Source organism: Mustela putorius, unplaced genomic scaffold (assembly GCF_011764305.1).
Source record: "Mustela putorius furo isolate JIRA1106 unplaced genomic scaffold, ASM1176430v1.1 tig00000198_pilon_pilon_pilon, whole genome shotgun sequence".
Classification (NCBI taxonomy): Eukaryota; Metazoa; Chordata; class Mammalia; order Carnivora; family Mustelidae; genus Mustela; species Mustela putorius.
The window spans coordinates 2220079-2239298 of record NW_025421311.1 but is presented as its reverse complement, the minus strand read 5'-3'; the positions used below and the strand labels follow the sequence as shown (position 1 = coordinate 2239298).

General features: G+C 40.3%; 1 long non-coding RNA gene across 1 annotated transcript; it reads right to left on the bottom strand.

Annotated features, from left to right (window-relative positions):
- Positions 1–324: 324 nt before the first annotated feature.
- Positions 325–18045, bottom strand: LOC106007035. The gene is made up of 3 exons (XR_001181516.2): positions 17968–18045; positions 1221–1315; positions 325–624 (listed from the first exon to the last, which is right to left on the bottom strand). It is a non-coding gene; the product is annotated as an uncharacterized LOC106007035 (long non-coding RNA).
- Between the last annotated feature and the right edge of the window lie 1175 nt (positions 18046–19220).

Genomic DNA, 19220 nt, shown 5'->3' with positions numbered 1-19220 from the left:
CATCAGTGTGTATCATCATCTCTGTGGCATCACCCAGTCAATATTCTGTTTCTACTCCTTGAAGCAGGTAAACCACACATGTTGGCTCTGCTTCATGGGCCGTTTTCATGTTTCCTTGCTCCCTCCCAGAGGCAGTAAGCCCTGCGGTCCTCATGAGAAGGAAAGACAAGATGTCACCCTCCCCTGCGCGAGCGGCTTGCCGCACATTAGCCTCGCCTGTCCTGATGGCGGCATTTCACCGGGAGGGCGGGCAGCAGACGTGCAGGTAAAAACCCGCCTTCATAATGGAAAGACACCAATTTTGAGGATTATGCTTTCTTTTTTTCCCTGCATGATTCCCGGGGTTCAAAACAGGACACAATTAGTGATAAATAAGTCGGTAACACGGTCACATTCCAGGAAAGACAAATGTCCCCGAATGCACAGGTACCTGCCTGAAGATGCTGTGTCCCTCCTTGAACGCGGATGGTTTTCAAGGACTTACAGAAGAGACACGGATCTGCTCCACGGAGGGTTCATAAAGTGCTCTAAGACAACACGATCATGAAATGACAGCAGCACCTTCTTCCCCACGCTGGGCAAAGCCGCTAAACCGGGATGTGCTCGTGGTCTTGTTCCTATGGTCTCGGAGTTTCCAACAGAAAATGTCTTGTTAACACTCCACTGACAAATCATTTAGCTCTGGCTGCTCTTTACTCGACATAACCTAGAATACAACCCGCCGTGCCCACACATGGGGTGAGTCTCCATAGCTTTCTGTGTTCTTCCATCAAGACAAATTTCACTGCACTTATTTAAAAAAAAAAAAAAAGCTCAAGAGATCCACTTGAAACCTAGTCCAGAAAGCTTAGTTATATTAGATAATATATACAGATTAAAAAAAAAAAAAAAGAGGAGAAAATTCCTGGGTTTTCAAGCACATGAAATCATAAATGCCTTTGAGACAAAAATGAAAATAATCGCACAAACACACTAATGGTGTCTAAATGATATCCCAGCAGTGATGGGTAATAAAGACAATTTATGAATAAACAATTTCCTCTGAATATTAACTATGGGAGGCTGAATAAAACAAGAAATAGCTCTGCCAAGCTTCCCGAAGCTCTGTGTTTCCAACCCTGCTCACACTGCGTGCTGGAGAGCAGGCTGGCCACGTTAATAGCCCCAACCACAGGATTATTCTCAGACGAGTCAGAACACACAGTGAACCTCTTACTTACCTGGTCAGAGAAGTTTCAGGTCACAAATACGATGGTGTCAGTCACAGAATCATACAATGTCACGAGAGAATAAAGGAGGTTGAGGAGCCACGCATCTGGAGGAAAACAACAGGACAGTGAGAAAGCCGCTGGTTTCAGAGACGGGCGCGGGCATCGGAGCGTTGGGCCTGTCCGGGCAGGACCGTCTGGCTAGAAGTGGACAGGGAAGCCGGCTCGTGCCCGCAGCTTCTCCGGGAGGTCCTGGGAGCTCTGGTGAGACGCGGGAGAAGACGCACGCCAGAGGCACAGGGGACACGGGACAGTTGCGCGAAGCACGGAGCCAGCTTGCGCAGCAGGGAGGCCCGTCCCCAAGGAGGCTCTAATGCGGGTGCAGAGCGCGTCTCAGGTTATGCCGCACAAAGGGAGGGCGCGGGGGCGTGTCAAGAGAGCCACTGGGCGAAAGGTGCCCCGGGCACTTCTAAATGACACCCGTGGTGAGAGTTAGATGTTTGTAAAAACATACAGGCAGGTGTTTGCAGGGGGCGAACCCAATCACAGCGATAGGGACAGACCCTCGCATCAAGGGTGTGGCGTGGGCAGCGTCCAGCGAGGGTGACCTCGGACACTGACAGAGCTTCTCTGACTCTCAGTGTCTCCACTCATGACAGAAATGACAGGATCTTCCTCTCTCGTTACTGTGATAATCTAGGGACGGGGAAATACCTTCCCACCATAAATGTCGCCTACGCCCTCCCCTCACCACCTCGGTCCCTCCTACAGACCTTCCTGATGCTACCATGCCCGCGACCTGTGGGCAGCTTTCCAACGCACCAGTCTAGCCCTAGATTAAATTAGGTCTTTCCATCATTTTCCACCAATGCACACAAAACATTCATTTAAAAAAATGGGATTGGGAGGGAGACAAACCATAAGGGACTCTTAATCTCACAAAACAAACTGAGGGTTGCTGGGGGGAGGGGGTTTGGGAGAAGGGGGTGGGATTATGGACATTGGGGAGGGTATGTGCTTTGGTGAGTGCTGTGAAGTGTGTAAATCTGGCGATTCACACACCTGTACCCCTGGGGATAAAAATATATTATATGTTTATAAAAAAATAAAAAATTAAAAATTAAAAAAATAAAAATACACGATGTACCATTTAAATCAAGCATCAGGTAAGTGTTTGGGTGGGTTTTTTTGTGAATGTGTATACTAAATATAAAGGAATTGCATTTATTCCTATAGAAGTGTTCATTTTAGTTTATTAATCTAGCCCTCCGCATCATAAATATCAGATTAAATTCATTCGCTTTTTTGCCTCTCCATTGGAGTCTCTTTCCTCCGAATTTTCTATTGCTCCTATTTCTCCAGTAAGATGAACAGTCAGCTAGGTAACTCAGAAATGTAGTACATGTTCTAATTGTCCAACTACCGCTCGTTGCCATCCAAATGAATAAGGTCCCCATCACTATGTCCTCACCTGCCACGGTTCCTTCCTCATGAGTGGTATTAACTGTCTACCAGCATGGGGAGATAAAGAAATGTAACAATACTAAGACAGGGACAATACAGTTGGGAAAAGCTTGAAGATGATATGAAACCCCAGCCCAACTGGAACAATGGCTTTATATAGCCTTGGAGAACTTTCTGAAAGGCATCTTGGGCTATTTCCATACTTTAGATAAGTCACTAGTGTTCCATAAAATTAACTTTTTATACTTCTTGATTTACAATGAAAACTTCATTGTTTTATCTTCCACCACAACTATTTCCAAAGTTAGCTATGGGATTTGAAAATACTATCATGTATTACAGAAAGACATATAATTCAATAATGTTACCATCATTGGTATGAATAGTATTTTAACAGGAAAAAGAAGAAATTTGAAGAGAAAATGACTAGGGTCAAAAAGCACAGAAATTCAAAACTTCACTGAAGAATAAAAAATATAACTGTTTCCATTCTTACCAAGAGAGATCACGCCGATAAGGGAAAACACAGCTATACCTCAAAGCTCTCTTTGGCTCCCTATTATCTTGGCAGAACCCCAAATTCACAAGCTTCAGTCACAATAAGTAACAAGAGAGCAAGAGGCAACAGAGGGGTTGGTCTTCCACTCTCTGGAATCCTAAGATTGTTAAGGTCGTTAAGTAAGAAGTAAGCAAACAAGAATAGCTTGTTGTCTTGTCACTTGTTCTAACAAAGACTGCAATCATAATTAGGACTCCTGTCTATTAGCTTTGCTAAGTTAAAGCCTATTCATTACCTATCAGTACTCAGCCTGGCTGAGTCACAAGGGTTAACAAATCCTACAAACAAAACCGGTCTATTACAAAGAGATGGCACCTAATCAAGAACTCAGTTGGCAAGGAAAAGCAGTAGATTGAGGAGAAAAGGAGTCAGGAGGAAAAAAATGCACCAAGAGTTTTGAACACGAGCTTTTAATTAGCGCCAGAATTTTAGTTTTAATTTTGTGAAAGACCAACAATGTATTCTGATGATTACTTCCCATTTACTTCATGAACATATGTGGAAAAAATATATATAAATTGATCTCTGAAGGTTTAATTTAACTTATTTTGAATCCATTTGTTTCTTTAAAGAAGCATTATTAATTGAAGCAGGTGGGAAACAAATAAAAAATAAAGGGAGAGACATGTGAAGTCAACTTACGATGCTAATAATTTATTTTGAATTATTTTTTTGAAAAAATATTTTAAAAATGTAAATTCTTATTCCAGAATAATAATTATGTAATAATAATTATTATGTTTATTATATATTGTACCTATATTAAAGAAATATAATTATTTTATTTTATACATTATAATTATATTTATATATAGTTACATACATATATTATTAATTATATATAATATCCCATATTTTATACCAAAAATCTATTATCTCAAGATTTCATATAATGTGTCAAAGGTTATATACATCTCAAGCTTGAATACTTAGAAATTCCATTCCAGAATTCCTGCAGGACTTTATATTCCCATAGATTATCTGTGATAAGACCCATTGACTTTTTTCTCCAGTATAATGGGTAAAATATGCCATGAAATTGTTATTTGATATTTCTTTATTAACTTCTCAATGGTCATGCTTATCAATTAATTTCTTCATTTATTCAAGAAGAATTTTTTTAAGATTTTATTTATTTATTTGACAGAGAAAGAGATCACAAGTAGGCAGAGAAAGTAGAGCAGAGAGAGAGAGGGGGAAGTAGGCTCCCTGCTGAGCAGAGAGCCCAAAGCGGGGCTCGATCCCAGGACACTGGGATTATGACCTAAGCTGAAGGCAGAGGTTTAACCCACTGAGCCAACCAGGCGTCCCTATTCAAGAAGAATTTGGGGGGATCAATTTTCAAGCATTACAGTTATTATAAAGGACATTTGGTCCTCCACTGACAGGCACTTAGTAAGTTACTACTGAATAAATACATAAAGTTGAAAACAAAAACCCAACTTTCTACATGTCAAAATAACAATAATTAAATAATTAAAAAAAAAACTTTACTTAGCATACATTATTAAAAATTAAGCTGGGTGGGGGTGCCTGAGCAGCTCAGTCAGTTAAACATTGGACTCTTGATCTCTGCTCAGGTCTGGATCTCAGGGTGGTGAGTTCAAGGCCCGTCTTGGGCTCTAGCATGGCGCACACTTAAAAAAATCAGTCAGTCAGTAAGTTTGATGTACTTTCTTCTCTAACAGCAACACAATATCCTTAGGTGAATCGCATTTTGTTTTACTATCAAGGCAATATTAACAATTAGTTATTTTACTAATGTTAATTATTTACTGATTAGTAGTTAATTACTGATTGATTGATCATTGATATGAATTCAATGCTAACACAAAATTAATAGAAATCTCTATTATGTTTCCTGAAAAGCTGAGAATGGTACATGGTCATGTGAATCTGAGAACACTATTATAAACATATATAAGCATATACATTTGTAATAAAAATTAAGTAAACTGGGGATTACTGATAATGGTGTCCTGCACCATACAATGGTCTTTGCCACAAATTCTCTTATCTTTAATGCTCCTGAAACACATACCTAGAAATTTAGTTCCCTTTTCTCCTCCTCGATTTCCGTATCTCTATCTTCCCCTACGAAATCACATGTTCTTTTGGAAATAGATAGAAAAGACACTCCCTAACGAAGCCTTCTCTCATCGCACGCTCGGAGCTGACCTGGCCCTCTCCTGAAGGCTTGTTCCCATCATAATCCACCCTAGAGGTACATACATACATATCATCTGCCTCTCCCTCCTGTACAGTCATTTAAGAACAAGTTTTATAAGGTCAAGAAATGGGTTTTGTTTTGTGTCTTAATTGCCTTAGAATCACCTCAGCATGTAGCCTGTGCCCATCCTCCTAAGTCAAGTTGTCTCACTGTAGATCCTCTGCTGCTTCCGGGCTTGCTAAAAGCGCAACCGAAAAGCCCGAAGAGCATATTTATTCTGGGGGCTGATCCTGGAGACCCCTGCTTCTACAGGAGGAACGCAGGTGCAGTCCTGGTCCGATAAAAGCTCACAGTGTAAGATTAAAGCAGCTGACTAGTTTTTTGTTTGTTTGTTTGTTTGTTTTTTAAAGATTTTATTTATTTATTTGGCAGACAGAGATCACAAAGAGGCAAAGAGACAGGCAGAGAGAGGGAGAAGCAGGCTCCCCACTGAGCAGAGAGCCCAATGCAGGGCTTGATCCCAGGACCCTGGGATCAAGACCTGAGCTGAAGGCAGAGGCTTTAACCCACTGAGCCACCCAGGCGCCCCCAGATGACTAGCTTTTAAATGGGATCCACAATGTACCTTTATTCCTGACAGTGCGTAGCCTAAACGTGTCCCAGCGCCCGAATGGGACACTCCAGTTCAGAACTGTCCTACTTTATTACATGAATACAGTTCTGACTTCCCTGCTACTCACCGTAACTGTTTAGTTGAAAACAATTCATAAGGGAAGAATTTTTAACACTACATTAGACAAAGGTGACACGTATCGATTTGACTGCCCAGTATTATTCATTTAAGAAACATTTCTCTATCTACTGTACTAGCTGCTGGCTGCTAAGGAAAATACAGCAGTGAAGAAAGAGACTCAAAGCCAGTGAGCTCATGGAGTGCCTTTTTTATGTGGCAGGAGAGGGTCCCTGACAATAACAGAGGACAAAGAATGCCAGACTGAGGCACGTGGTACGCTTTGGACAGATTGACCAGGGAAAGGTCATATGGTAAGATGGCACTGGAGCAACATCTGGAAGGAAGGAAGGAAGGGAGGAAGGTTGGTTGATTATCATTTTCCAATTTAGGAAAAATGATAATCATGCAAAAAAGATAGAAAATAATGTCAGGATCAAAATCCTTGAGTAAGCAAGACTCTGGGACTCAACACTCATTTGAAAGGGCTTGCCACAAGCACAAAAACCAATAGCCCGTCCATCAAAATAGGAGGAGAGAGTATAAGGTTTCAGACCTAAGTATATAAGCGGATTTAGATTACAGGCTCCAATAACCTGGTTGGTGTCATCCTAAACAGAGTACTTCTCCGATTGGAGCTTGCCTATGCCTGTCCTCCCTTAGGAACTCCCCTAAACCTGGTTCTGTAGCATTCACATAAATACCGTGATCTACTCAACACCTGCCTTATTTTTTGTGCAAACCAGGAAGGGTTTCTGTTACTTGCAACAACTAGCCCTGTGTAAACCAGCAATCATTAGTAGGGGTTACTGAAGAATCATGGCAAATATCTAAGCCCTACAAGACATTCTGTCATACATTAGTAACCCACAGTTATGTGGCTTTTTACAAAGTTTTCTTAATCCAATTAACAGGATGTTGTTTTCAGTTCGGTAATTTCCTAACACAGTCTGTGTATAAGCGCCTTTAAAGCAACGGGTACTCCAAGGACATCAGGTGGCACCGGGATGAATTTAACCATGGTGTCAGGCGCAGGATGGAATTTTAATCAAATTCTACCGGAGAATATTCTAAGTAGGTCAAGAAAGAAACAAGCTTCTCTCTAATGAGCTGTATCGTGTAAGCCCCTCCCAGAGGTCATACAAAGAAAGGCACCCTTGGTAGAAGTACTATTACTATGTAAGATAATAATAATAATATTCCACAGAGAACTCCTGAACACCGAATCGCTTGTAGTTTCAAACTGAGAAAAGCAGGGAAGCTCAATCTGACCCAAACCCACAGCTGAAATATAATCAGGAATAACAACATTTTCTTAGGGCCGGGCTGATCTCCAGAGCTTCCACAATACTGTGTCCGTGACTCGGGGTATCCGTAACGTGCTCCTGGGACCACATGTCCTTCATCATCCGGGACAATCCACATGCCCTAAATTTCACCCCAACTCCTTTATTTCCTCTTACACATCAAAAATTCTCCAAAGACCCTCTGCAAACCAGAAGAATACAAAAATGTTTACCATATTTTGTTCTTCAATTTAAGGATCTGAAAAAATGTGGTATTTTTCACATCAAGATGTATTTTATCTACAAGTACACAGGCACACACCCCACTCCGGTAGTCAGTAGTGGCACTGTCATCACCTATCCTTAGTAGAATTCGCTGGTCCGCAATCATACTTTCTGAATATCAATATTTTTTAAGGATTTCATTAATTTATTTGAGAGAGAGCATGAGAGAGGGGAGGGGCAGAGGGCGAAGCAGACTCCCCTTGGAACAAGGAGCCTGATGCGGGACTCGATCTCAGGACCCTAGAATCATGACCTGCGCCGAAGGCAGACGCTTAACCGACAGAACCCCCCAGGCGCCCTAATATCATTCTTATTTTTTTTTTAAGATCTTTTATTTATTTATTTGACAGACAGATCACAAGTAGGCAAAGAAACAGGCAGACAGAGAGGGGAAAGCAGGCTCGCTGCAGAGCAGAGAGCCTGATGTGGGGCTCGATCCTAGGACCCTGAGATCATGACCTGAGCCGAGGGCGGAGGCTTAACCCACTGAGCCACCCAGGCGCCCCTGATATCATTCTTGAGTGAGTGTCTGCTTTCAGGCTGCTCCCAAAGGGCGATGATGGGCTTTTTGGTCCCATCATTTAAAATTGTTTTTCACTTATCCCCAAATCCATTTTTATTTTGCTTTCTAATTATAAAAATGCTTATTTCACCACAAAGGACATCCTCACTTGAAGTGTAATCAATAGAATACTAATTTGACTTTAATAATTTTCTTTCTTCCTTTCTGAGCAAAACTGCTGACAGCAAAAGACAAAAGTGGGCGCAGGCCAAATGGAGAAAGGGAGTACGGACTGATTCTAGTGTGGGTCCAGGGCTCTGTCTGCAGTTCCCCCGTGGCTAGTGGCTTGGGGACCAGGACTACTGTACGGCGATTAGCCCTCTCAGCGCAGCAGCCCTACTGCGAAATCAAGATATTCCTTTCTCTATCCTATTCACACCCATTCAAGTTAGGCTTTCAGATGACTCTTTAAAATAGAAACGCTAATGGCCAATTCGGCCTCGTCCCGTCCCGTAGGGGGCACTCTGGGTATGGTACCGGAGCCGGCTCCCTGAAGACTCAGGACAGCCTGGGATGTAGGTACCGTTCTTCCTGGTTCACACATGAGCGAACTGTTCTAGTTTACAAAACTGAATTCAGGGGGAAAAATGTTCTATTGTGGTGTTTCCAGAGTACAGTATTTCTAATACTATTTGTAGATTTAAAAGTTCTGTGAATAGGGAGCCTGGGTGGCTCAGTTGGTTAAGTGACTACCTTCGGCTCAGGTCATGATCCCAGAGTCCCAAGATCGCGTCCCAGGATCGAGTCCCGCATTGGGCTCCCAGCTCCATGGGGAGTCTGCTTCTCCCTCTGACCTTATCCCCTCTCATGCTCTCTCTCAAATAAGTAAATAAAATCTTTAAAGAAATAAAATAAAATAAAAGTTTTGTGAATAAAGATACCACATGAGTGTATCCCAGCTTTTTTGCTTAAAACAAATGAAGGGGATTTTTTAAAAGTTAAAAATAAAACTTTCTGCTAAGCCTACTTCTTGACAGAAATGACCATTTTAGGATTTCTCTGAACCAATCTTAAGAAAAAATATTGCTTCCTTTTTTTTTTAAATTTTCCAAACTTTTGTGGTCAAAGAGTTTAAAAGTGTTCAAACACTAGAATGCCATGTTCAGACTGAGCTCTCCCCTCCTTGCAAAGTTCTTTCTATCTAGGGTTTATGTAGTTTGCAAATAGGTTGATATAAACGGAAAATTCACTTTCTAGCCAGCACTCTTTAAACGAGGTCACCTTTCTTTAATTCTCTGCAGAGAAAGCCTAAGAAGACTATATTTGGCCAGGCCAACTCAAACAGAGACCAGAAAGGAAGCCGTGCGGGCCAGCCTGCCGGCCTTGGCACGGCTCGTTTCAGGTCTGGGCCCCTCCTTCCTGCCCACCGGCTTCCTCACAAAGAAAATCCACGGGGACTCAGGTGAGGGGAACGCACACTGTGGGCTCTGATCATTTGATCTATTCTGATGAGCCTAAGCTAGAATTTATTTTTCACTCCTCTACTAAAACCTTTATCAGCAAAACAGCTGCTATCGCTCTAATGTCCATTTGATTCTGGCAAGGGCTAAACTGATCTCAGCTATTGCCACCATGCCGTCTCAATCCTGACTATAAAATTCTGGAAGATAAAAATTATTATTTTCTCTGAAGTTACATCTGCTCGGTACAAAACATAATCAGCTACTTCACAGGACCAGCTTAGATAAATAATGTGAATAAACAAGACGTAAATATGAGTATTTTGTGTTTGTAGTTTCTTCCCATGATTCTCTAAATTGAAATGCTGTTGAGAGAAAACAGTCAATCAAAATGCAGTGGCTCACTGATCCCTCCCCATTCTCGAACCTGAGCCAGGAGCCGTGCCTGGGAATACAGGACCAGCGCCGGGGCAGCAGGAGGCTTCACGACAACAGCTGCTGAGCGCACCCATCTGGACATCCCAGCACGTGGCTGGCTGGAGAGCCCATATTTTTGGTGTAAGAGAAGGCGTTATATATATACATCATGAAAGACCACATTTTCTTCTAGAAGAGGTTCAAAATCAGAAACACAATAGTAGAACATTTTCTGAAAGCGGCGATGTGATAGAGGCTGATTTTACGGCAATCTTCATTAAACAAAGACAACCTGGAGCAAGGCTCTTGCCCTATTCAGTAGCTACAATGAACAAGAACCATACTTGGAAACTTCCAGGGCAGGCAACGGGTCACAAACAGCAAAGACCTTGTAATGTTAGACTTACTCGTTTCCAAAAGGTTATGTGTGATCTCGTCTTGCGGTTTTCAGAGTCATGTGACAAATCGGGATTAATTCCTTTGTGGTATTTGCCCATTCTCCAGGAACGAATGTGGGCTTTCCATCCCTTTTACCATATAATGATGCCATAAAAAGGAACGTGTGAAATCATTACAGCTTAAAGGTCTAAGTAATCAGACACGTGGTTTCTCTGATTCTATAACTTGGTGGTAAAAGGAAAACCTTTAAGAAAGTCTTGTATAGGAACGCCTGGGGTGGCTCAGTTAGTTAAGCGTCTGCCTTCTGCTCAGGTCATGATCCTGGAGTCCTGGGATTGAGCCCTGTGTCAGGCTCCTCTTCAGCGGAGAGCCCCCTTCCCCCTCTCTCTCTGCCTGCTGCTCTGCCTACTTGTGATCTCTGTCTGTCAAATAAATAAATAAAATCCTTAAAAAAAAAAAGTTAATAGATGCATGCATTTAATTTCATGAGGTGATCTCCCTTAAGAAGAAAGTCTGAATAATCAGAAAAGAATGTGTAATTATAATCACCTTTGGATTCGTATCTTATTGCTATCTGTAATATCCCCTTACATCCTGAAAATGTTTTTTTCTCTCATAATATACCTTCATTTTTCTATATACATTTTCTCCACCTATATGCAGAACTTATCTCCCTCCTGTTTTTGGACTAAGTAAAATAGGTCTAATCTTTATTCCATCACAAAATCTTTGATTTAAGAAATCTTGCTTTCCTAAATGAACCACTATGAAAACTGAGGAGCAACACTAAGCATAAACAAATTGTGAGAGGGGGGTGGGAATAGATTTTATGCTGTTTTTCATTGCTCCTGAGGGCTTAACAACACACAGACAAGTTTGAAAACTGCTAACTAGAGACCTCAAGCATACCTAGCTGATCAAAAGTATCATTTAAGTGAAGTCACAGATCTGCCGTGCTTTCTCTCTAAATCATAGTCAAACAAGGTATAATCCGTTTCATTAGACTCAGTAACTATAAATCAGTGTCAAAAGTTAAGTACTCATGAATATAAACATTCCTACGTAAGGGCCACTATATACCAACAGATGTGCACGGAGAGAAGAAATGCTTTTGCAATGACTCTTCCCTTATTTTCCCTCATTAATCCTTACAATCTGCATGATTCTATCTGGAAGAACAAATGTGTCTGTACCCTAAAAACACCTTCTAAATTTCCTCTTTTTTCTTAAATGACTTTCAGAGAAGAAAAGTCCTATAAGCCTCTTAGCAAAGCCTCACTTGGGATAACGATTCTTTAACATGAACAAGGAATCTTTGTTGACTCTCTGCACTGGTCATCTGTGCCACAGTACCAAAGCCAGGATGCTTTTCTGGCTTATAATTAAAAGTAAGCATAAAGTTTACGAACTAGAAAACACTGTCATGACTGTGAAATCTAATTGACCAATCAAAACCCTCTCAGCCTCTTAATCCCCACACAGTAATTCTTCTCTCCTTCCTGCCCATCACACACACACACACACACACACACACGCTCACATGCACACTCGGTTCTCTTGTTTTTCATTCTATCTTTCTACCTGGTAATCCTCAGCAGGCCTCCAGTACAGACAACCCTTGCTCTGTTTACAATTTTATTACTTCTTCTAGTTCAATTAACATCACTTGGAATCGTCCGAGGGGAACACAGCTATCAGGAGTCAACCCAGCGGAAGGGGAAGAACATACGATTAATCCCCAGCTCTCCCTCTCTTCTTGATGATCGTGGGTAAATGAAATGAAAGTGCTGAGCCCCTATTTTTTCATCTGGAAAGCGAAGCTAAAATGAAATCTCTGCCTACCTTACAGAAATTGTGGTAATACCGCGCGAGATAATTTCCCTGTGAATTTCAATGTGATGGTAAATTTTTAGTTATAATTCAAATTTTGAAAAGAGGTATAATAATGGAGGCAACCTAAATTTTAATTCCTTAACTCTGTGTGTGTGTGTGTGTGTGTGTGTGTCAGTGTGTGATACACAATAAAAGCAATAGTCAGATCACCCATAGTTCATACCTACAGTATACGTGGATAGACTTTATTGTGGTAATAAATTACATGTAACAATGGATATAAAAGGCCAAAAGCAAGAGAGTAAGCTCAGACTATGTAGAACTTGCCTTTAATAAGGGAAAGTGTGGCAAGTCTGTGCTTTTATAAGAACCACAAAGTAGAGTTTATACCCAGAAGCAGAGGGTGCCACACTGAATGTTACCATCAAAATCTAAAACATTCGCTCTTTTTAAGATACTATGATAAAAGTAAAAAGGTAATTCACAGAGAGCGAGAAAATATTCTCTCTCTCATGTATTTATAAACTTCTAAGTTCACTCTCTACACACACACACACACACACACACACACATTTATGGGTCAAAAGATTTAATCCAGAATATGAGTAAATTAGTCATAGGAAGATGAGCGACCCAATACAACATGAACAAAGATTTCAACAAGTATTTCATTAAAGAAGCTATGTTAATGGTCAGTAAATACACAAAGAGCTGCTCAACATCCCTGGTCCCCAGGAAAATGAAAATTAAATGTACGGTGTGATACTACCACACACCTGTTAGAATGGCGGCAATGGAAAAAGTCTGACAAAAAACAGGTGTTGATATGGGCATGAAGTCACGGTGACTTTTTTTTTTTAACGGTGGAAAAAATGTACAATGTTTCAACCACCTTGGAAACAATCTTGGCCTTTTCTTATAAAGAAAAATATATACTTGCTGTATTACTTGGGAATTTACTCTTTATTTTTAACCAAGAGTAATAAAAATGCATGAAAAGACATACATATATATATATATAATGTATGTATACATATAATATAATACATATATAATATAATAATATACATATAATGTATACATATATGTATGTCTTTTCAGGCATTTTTATTTATTTATTTATAATTTATTTTTTATTTTTATTTTTATTACTTTTGGTTAAAAATTAAGAGTATATATATGTGTGTGTGTATATGTGTGTATGTATATATATATATATATATATATGAATATACAAAGCACTTTTATCCATAATTACAGCCTGGAAATAACTCAGATGTCCATCAACAGATAAACAGACAAGCAAATTGGAGTATTTCCTTACAATGAAATACAAATGCTACTAAGTAAATAAAGGGACGTGGATCCTACTGACACCTGATAGAATATTAATGAATTTCAAAAATATCATTTCCACTAAAATAAGGCAAATAACTATAAAGCATATTTTTGCATTTATATGAAATTCTAAAAATGGCAAAACGAATTTGTACTGACCAGAAGAAGATCGGTGGTCAGCTGGGCTGACAACAACACAAGAGAACAGGGAATTTGGGGGCAAAATGATATAACTATTCTGTATCTTGCTTGGGTTGGTGCTTCTCAAATGCATAAATTTATCAAAACACATCAAAATATAGATTTTAAATGGACGTATTTTATAGTAAGTAAATTACAGTCTATTTACAGAGTTTTTCTTCAGAAAAAAATAAGTGTTACGATTTTGTTATCTAACAACTTAAAGCCTAAACTAAAGACATTTAAACCAGAAAAATATAGTCTTTTATAATACTAAAAACGACAATTTGCATAGAGACATAACAATTATCATTGTCTATGATCCAAAACACAACTTTTTAAGAGCAGAAACTGCAAGAGATGCACGAAAAAGTATCAGGAATAGTACAAATAATGGTACTTAACATGCCACTCGGTCTGGGACACATCACAGGGACAAAACAGTAAAAACACACAGAAGTCCTGAAGCACAAAATCAGTAAAATAGATCTTACGAACAGATATCCAACTTTGCATCCAGTGATTAATTATAACTTTCAAATCCATACTAAATATTTTTTAAAGTTAACATTTATTAGGGCTATTAAAAAGTCCCCAAACTACCATAAATTAAAAATTACAGAACTCTCTGCACAGGGTGGCCCGTGGGTTGTGACATCACATGAAGGGAGCTGCTCTCTGCGCATTCTCGAGCGAGGTGAATTTTTTCAACTGTGTATCGCTACGTTGATCCACTAGACACAGTTGCACTAACCTACAAGCTTTTCTCCCTGTCATTCTCCCTCACCTTGTTGAACGTTTAAGCTGCTTCCAGTGTTTAATGAGCAGAAACAACGGCGGGGTAAGTACCCATGTACACAGTCCCCTCTTGGATGTGGGTCAGAATCTCAGAGCAGGTCACCTCCCTAGCCCGTCCCACACCCGACCTAAGGCTTCCTCACCCAGCCCTGCAGCTCTGGAGCAGGACTCCAGCCTCCAGGTCCCTTCCATGCCCCCAGGTATGGGCAGAAGCAGCGACTCTGCAGAGCGCCCTCTGGTGTCCTGGCACCGCTACGTCCATCCCGTGGAGCACCAGTCCTGCCATCTCCTGTACCATAAACCCATAAAGAAAACATCTCATCCTCATACTGGATGAAGGTCATTCCAGACCCACAGACCTGCACAGACACACACAGACACTTGCCCCGTATGAACTCCTGCAGTTCCCTCAATGTTTCTACAAGGGCCTTATTAAGAAATAGGTAAATTATTTGATCAAGGGAACACTCCAGATGGAAAATTACAAGCTTCAGTAAAATGAATGACCTAAAAATTCAATACATCAATTTATGGAAATTTCCTTTTCTATTCCTTGCCCGAGTGCTAATGAAATGCAACAATGAATATTTTTATTTATTTATGTACCTAATACTTAGCACCCCTTGAAAGGATTTCAGAATATTCGCAATATGACAGGCACATTAATTAAAGTGGTAAGGAACATTTTCTGCATGCTGATATTTTAAAAGGACTTCATAGCATGAAATGTGTGTTATTAGCTTTGTAATGGAAAGAATCGGAATTAAATTATTATTTTTTAAAAAAAGACTGCTGAACCGAAGAGTGCTATTTAGTTTTCTTGAAAAGTAAGCCAAAAGTGGAATATGAAGTTTAGAGATGAGTAGAGTTAAATAAAAAACAAAATCTCCTGTAAGACATTACACTGGAGGAGGGTCTGAAGAAATTGGAGAGGGCATCTGGTGCAAAGCTATCCACAGTTCAGCGTCTCCCCCACCACGCAGGGGCCCGCGTCCGGGTGAAGAGCAGCGTGTAAGGTTTACGGAGGGTCACAGCTGCTCCATCCAGGTTCAGTGAGGATACCAGACAATCAGTGATAGGACCTCACAAGTACATGAAGCTGCCACAAGCCGTGGCTCTTCAGTGGGAGAGTCAAAAGAGGTGTGAGCTCAAGAAGCCGCCGAGCGGAAGGCACCTCTGCTGCTCTCGGAAGGCAGGTGCACCTAGCCCGATCTCTGAGCATCTCGCATAGACGCCTGCCTACAGTCCTGTAACGGAATCACGGCCCTGTCTGGTGTCTGCCTCGGCTTCATCGTCTCATTCCCTCAAGGAGCAGGTTGTTTGCTGACGGGGTAGGTATGGTGAAATCAGTGTGTGTGTGCGTGTGTGTGTGTGTGCATGCGTGCACACATGAGTGGGAGCTGGAAAAAGAAGAAAACTTCACTGTGTTAACTTGTGTTAGTTTTCTCCTGATTGATGAAGATGGGCCTGGATGAACACATATTCCCAAGGTGCTTATCGAGAGTAACAGGTCAAAGCACATCTACTCATGGCACCAAAGATGAAGGCGTGGAAGACCCAGAAAGACGTCAGAGTAAGTATCTGCGGAGTCTGTCCTATTCACAAACAGACACTCATAAAGAGCACGGGCTCCCGAGGGAAGAGAGGAGGACCGGGGAGAGGACCAAAACAGAGGAGGAAATGTTCGGAGTTAGGAGTATCCTGGGTTCTAATTCTAATTCCTCCCTGAAATGTCAGCGGGACTCTGCGACGAGTCACTGGTCAGGTTCACTTCCCCAGTCTGGAACACACAGCACCTAAGAGAGGTGGTTTCTGGGGATTGTCTCCTCTGACACCTTGACTACTAGCCCGTAGGTGTCTCTGTGTGTGTTCGGGCTCAGGATCACAGCTGGCGCGCAGGAAGTATGATGAAACGTGCGTATTTTATACTGTAGCAGAGAAAGGGTACGTAAGGGCCACACAGGAAACCTCCAGCAGCCACAGGCGAACCCCCGAGCATCCCAGAACTCGCCACATTTTCGCATCCACCTCACTGACCTCGAGACTCTGTAGTTCCTAACTTCCTTTCTAGTCAGTATAGGGGAAGAAACTCAGAGGCCTAATATTTTATTTAAATCCTAATCAACCTAATGCAAGATGGTATTTGGATCTTGCCTTATCACACATCCCTTCTTTCAGTTAAAAACTCATGAAATTTTGGGGAAAAATATGGTAGTGGTGATTTATTTCATATTAGATCATAATAACCTAAGCTTAACATTTCAGATGATTTACAAATGTAACCAAATGATGTGAGAAAATGAAGAAGAGATTGATGGTTTGGAAATTTCGATGCTAAAACACTTTCAATGAAATATTCTCTCCTGAAAATCTCTCTTACACAGACTGAAAAGCTGTAGCTTATGAGAAGGGATTATAATCAAATTGAGAGAGCTTTAGCTTTTAATAGGAAATCATTACTACACTTCGAATTAATATATAAAATATGTTTTTGAAATTCTTTTCATGCTCTTTAAATTTTATGGTAATTTCATTACGGTGATCTTTAGTTGCTAATTAACAATTGGAATTTCTTTTGGGTGATTAACAGTTCTTTTTAAAAAATTCTGGCTTCCTTGAGTACTTCTGAAAATTCGGTTATATTGTCTTCACTAGTATACCATGCAATAGTGGAAAATACAGACAACGCCCACTGCACCACCACAGAAGTTAGCCTTAACATGACCTAACAAGTCATTGTTTTTCCCCAGCTGGCGCAAGACAGATTTCTAATGATACCTTAATATCTGAACTTAGCTCTTCATGATGACTCTGCTGTATTTTGAGAAGAGCCTGTAAAGCTTAGTTCAAGATGATTATTTAAAACATTTTGTTACAGAAATGTCTTGCAATCGTTATTTCTTCGTGAGCCCTCATGGACCCACCATGGAGATTATCAACATGGCTTTTGCCTTACATCATCGGGACTTTCTTTAAAATATGAAATTTCACATTGAGATACTCATAAAGAAAATAATAAAGGGGATTTTTGAAAGAAAGACAGACCATTTCTCTCAGACGCGCTCAGGTTTAGGAAATCAGCGTAGCAAGTACCAAGCTGTGGAAGGCTTGGTGTACTAGACACCAGGAGACTGGGGCTCTGGGGTCAGGACAATTATGTGACAGTATCTGGGCCTCTGTGAATCCCATAATGTCTCAGTGTTTTTACCTAAAGAATGAAATAAGAGCAGGCACCCTACTGACCTCATGGGGTATTGTGAAGACAAACGGGCTTCATAGCATCACAGGAATATCTTCAAAGTAGTGTGTCGCAAGTGACATTAAATTGCTTTACTTACCTGCTTTCCCCACCAGGCTGAAAGGTTCTCGAGGCCGGGGATTATGTCTGATGTGTCCTTACATCCTGACACATTGCCTGAAACACAGATGGTTTGATAAATAGTTGAGTGAATAAATACTTGACCCAAAGGGATCTCTGTAGCAGGTTACTGAAACTTTAAAAAAAAAAAACCTATTTCTTACCCAAAGTAAAGACGAGCAAAACAATCACTTGGTGCAGGAAGAAAGTAATGGAACTTTAATTTTTTTATCCAAATTTTAAAGACAGAAGTTTTCTGACATTTAATATTCTGATTGAAATGTGAATTCTCTCTTGACAGTTCAAGTGAACACAGGTCATTAATTTCAGGAAGAGTGCTTGTTCTTGGAGCTGTGGGTGACCTCACACTTCCACCTGTTTTCAGCACATTGCTATGCACTGTAAACCATGACACAGATCTATGGACCTTTTTGTCAGATTTCCTGAAATTAATCCTCTAAAAATGGACAGTTAGCTTTAAAATAATTTTGTAAATAAATTATCCATTAAAAATAATTCCTAATAATGCATTTGGAAGGTGAGAATTGATGCTTGTCTGTCCTAAAATGAGTTTTTTGTCAGCCCACATTATCAAATGAAAACAGTAAATATCTAAACAGTCTGTAAAGATGCTAAATAAAAAGGTTCTGAAGTACCCGGGGCACCATTAGAAATAGAAATTTACATTCACTGGTATTGAATTATGTTTACATGTTTAATATATAAAATTATTTTTAAAATATTGTTTATCTTATAGTTTGTATCATATATTTTATGCATTTATAATGCAGGTAATATATTGGTACAATATAATTTTTAGAGGAGTAGTGGTACTAACATAACTTAAGATTATATATGTTAGGACTATGTAAAGTAGTCTTTACTGATAGAGTTAAAAACTTTAAAACCTCTGAGAGAAAGCGACAATAACAGCTAATGTTTACTGGCCATACTATATGACAGCATAAAATAATTTCCCCCATTGTCTTAGTCCTCATGAATATCAGACAAAGGGCTGTTATCCAAGATCTATACAAAACCTGTCAAACTCTACACCCAAAAAATAAATAATCCTGTCAAAAAATGGGCAGAAGACATGAACAGACATTTCAGGAAAAAGGACATCCAGATGGCCAACAGACACATGAAAAAGTGCTCCACATCACTCGGCATCAGGGAAATACAAATCAAAACCACAATGAGATCCCACCTCACACCAGTCAGAATGGCTAA